At 43.9% G+C, this 3,313-nt stretch overlaps 1 protein-coding gene across 1 annotated transcript in view; it reads left to right on the forward strand.

The window, feature by feature from the left end:
* Window positions 1–3,313, forward strand: part of LOC105998735 (vomeronasal type-2 receptor 116-like) — a 46,516-nt gene that overhangs the window by 28,405 nt on the left and 14,798 nt on the right. The gene's annotated exons all lie outside the window — the stretch shown is intronic.

Raw genomic sequence — 3,313 nt, forward strand, 5'->3', positions numbered from 1 at the left:
TCTAATAATCGACTATGGGTATATCTGAGGATGAGCAGAACAGCAATTAAGTCATGCAAAGAAGAACAAAAGAGAAGAAAAGGTTAAAAGAATGAGAAGGAAAGAAAAAAAGAGAATCAAAAGGTCAGCAGAGCTAAACAAAATAAATTTTAAAAAAGAAAAAAAGAAAAAAAAGAAAAAAGAAGAAAAAATAAAAGCACACACACTTATACCCCTAAAATAAAAATTATGAGGAAGAAAAAAAGTTAATAGAAAACAAACTTTTAAAAAATGTTAAATATTTAAAATTTAAAAAAAATTAGTGTTCTCTGCTCTTTTCTAGCTCTTTCTCTGCTCTTTCCTTCTCTTCTCTTTCCCAGCTCTCTTCTCTTTCATAGCTTGCTCTTTCCCACTACTTTCCCAGATGCTCTCTTTTCTAGCTCCTTTCTTTTCTAGGTCTTTTATCTCTCTTTCCCAGCTCTCTCTCTTTCCCGGCTCTCCCAGGTCTCTTTCCCAGGCCTTTCCCCATCACATGGAGGACCCAGATGGCCTGGTGCCAGCAGGAACAATGAATAAACCTACCCCTTACCTGAATACCACGTGCGTGGTACTGTTCTTACCCAGCTATCTCTTTTAAAATCCTAACATAAATCGTGCCGTGACTCAGATAAAGAGCTTAAAGTCAGGATAGGTGGGATTCCTCTCTGTTTTTTTTCCCTCTTTTTTTTTTCTTTTTTGTTTGTTCTTCCCTTTTTGTTCTAAGGAATACCCACAGTTCTGATGGCCTTTTGCAAACCCGTCTGTCTGCTGCAGACACAGCGCATCGATACCATTGCTGGCCTTCACATCCACGTCCACACCACTTCTCTACTCTGGTGAGTAAAACTAATATCTATGGTTCTCTGTTTCTCAGTCTCTGTCCAGAAGTGGCACCACACCAGAGAGCTCCTATGGCCTTTACCTGAAAGGCCAGTCACCTCTGAAGCCGAGGATGCTTGGCTTTGGGGGCTTGGCCATTTCTCTCTAGAGGGTTCTGGGGGAAGTCGGGATGCCGCTTCTGCCTGGTCAGCCCTCCTTCACTCACCAGACTGACTCTCCTACTCATTTAATGGGGTGCTGCAAATCACGCCTGAGCCATGAAACCCCTTTGAAATGCCTCCTCTGCTCCCTGGAAACCCAGAGAGCCTAATTTTATGCCATTCTCAGATGTACACAGTTTTTGCTACTGCAATGGTAAATGGTCAGAAGTCTGTTTAATTTCAGGCTTTCTTTGCTTTCTCTCTGCCATTCATGTCCAACTTTGCCTATCTCTTCCTTTCTCTTCTCTACATTTTGGCTTGTGCCCTGAAGAGTGCGATGCAGGCTGGGTCCCGGGGACCCCCCCCCAGGTTCCTTCTCAAAGGCTAGCCAATGTAGGCTTGATCTATTTGTTCAGGGTTTCTTTACATTTTTTCAGAAATTCGCCATCTTGAATTCGCCATCTTGGCCACATGGTGGCCTCATCTGACCCTTAACCTTCCACCAAGCTTACTACTACATCCATCTATTCTAAGATGCCTTGCTAACAAGGTGCTTTTTTCACAGGCCCTGGTAACAGGCCCAACCATCTGATGTGCTTTGTTAGCAAAGACGTCTAAACATTGTTGTCAAAGTTTTAGATTTTGAGTTTTGCCTTTTTTGTTTTGTGTTATGTATTGTGGTACTGATTATGTGACTCTAAAATATTGGGCATATCTGTGCTAAGATTCTCACATCTAAGAAGTTTGTCATTCCAGAATATTTGTCGGTCAATTCTTGATAAGAACCAGGTAAGCTCTACTTATACTACTTGATCTCCTTGTTGCTTTAATTGGAAATTATAAAGGCTTTTGTGGCAAAGATTTTGGTTCAAAGCCAACCTGGGCTGAAAAATCCCTAAGACTCCATCTCCCAACTAACCTGCAAAGAGCCAGGCTAGAAGCATGGCTCAAGACTCTTATCCCAAACCAGCAAACACTGCAACTTGTACTATCACTCAAAGTGGTTCAGTGCTGGCCTTGAGCAGAAGTGCTCAGGGACAATGCCCAGGCCTTGAGTTAAATCCTTGAATACCAACTGGGACAAATCATCCCAGCAACGAGCACCTAGACTTAGCTAGTCTGGGGAACAAGGGAACATGGCCAGGAGTAAGAGGAGATGATGTCACATCAGCTACTTTGTGCCTGCCCTTTCAAAATTAACCAGAGCCAGGAGGTCAGTAGAAGCACGAAGCCTGCCCATCCAATGTCTATACCTGTCTACCTATTAACTGAACAGGAATTTATATTCTTGCCTTTGTCACCTGACTTGTCTACCTAGTCGCCAGATGTCAGAAGTAGCTAGGGACATTTCTACCAACATTTTCAGCCCCAAGTCCTTCCTCTTGCCGTTTAATGCTCTCTAATATTTTTTTTTCCAGCCCCTCAATGCTCATGAGACTTCTCCAGACTTCATCTAAGGATTCACGCCACCAAGGGACAGCTGCTGCTCACTGCCGTCTCTGGGAGGGGACCAAATTCCAGCCTTTTACCCTTATTGTCAACGCCCCTTGTCAGCAGGAAGTAGCCAGAGAGAATCCGTGCCCTATTTTATGATTATTAAAAGGCTAGAATGTAAGGTCCGCTCCTGGATGGCTAGCAGACTCCACCCTCCTCACAGCCAAGTCTCCACCCAGTACCTGCATTACCTAGGCAACTGGGACACCTGGAAGAGGTCACATCTGCATCTACTGAGGTCACATCTGAATTTGATGTGGCCACACCTTTCTCTGCCCATATCCTAGATAAGGCCTAACCCAAGCCCAGATGCCCTTTCTCTGCTCTTTTCTAGCTCTTTCTCAGCTCTTTCCTTCTCTTCTCTATCCTAGCTCTCTTCTCTTTCCTAGCTTGCTCTTTCCCACCTCTTTCCCAGATGCGCTCTTTTCTAGCTCCTTTCTCTCTTTTCTAGGTCTTTTCTCTCTCTTTCCCAGCTCTCTCTCTTTCCCAGCTCTCCGAGCTCTCTTTCCCAGGCCTTTCCCCACCACGTGGAGGACCCAGATGGCCTGGTGCCAGAACGATGAATAAACCTAACCCTTACCTGAAAAAAAATTTTTTTGGAAAAAGAGTTTTTTATAAAAGGTACAAAAAAGAGTTCTTTGATTTTTTTGGGGGGGGTATGAGAAGATCTTGTATCTCCCTTCTGTCCATAATCAGTCTCTAGTTGGAGTCTCTGGTCTGCTTGTGGTGTTTGATTTTCCTGTGGCTTGGTTGGTTTCTTAAGTTGGTTAGTTTGAGCAGGCAGAAAATGCTCTGCTTTACCCAGGATTTTGTGATCCTCC

Source organism: Dipodomys ordii, unplaced genomic scaffold (assembly GCF_000151885.1).
Source record: "Dipodomys ordii isolate 6190 unplaced genomic scaffold, Dord_2.0 Scaffold171, whole genome shotgun sequence".
Classification (NCBI taxonomy): Eukaryota; Metazoa; Chordata; class Mammalia; order Rodentia; family Heteromyidae; genus Dipodomys; species Dipodomys ordii.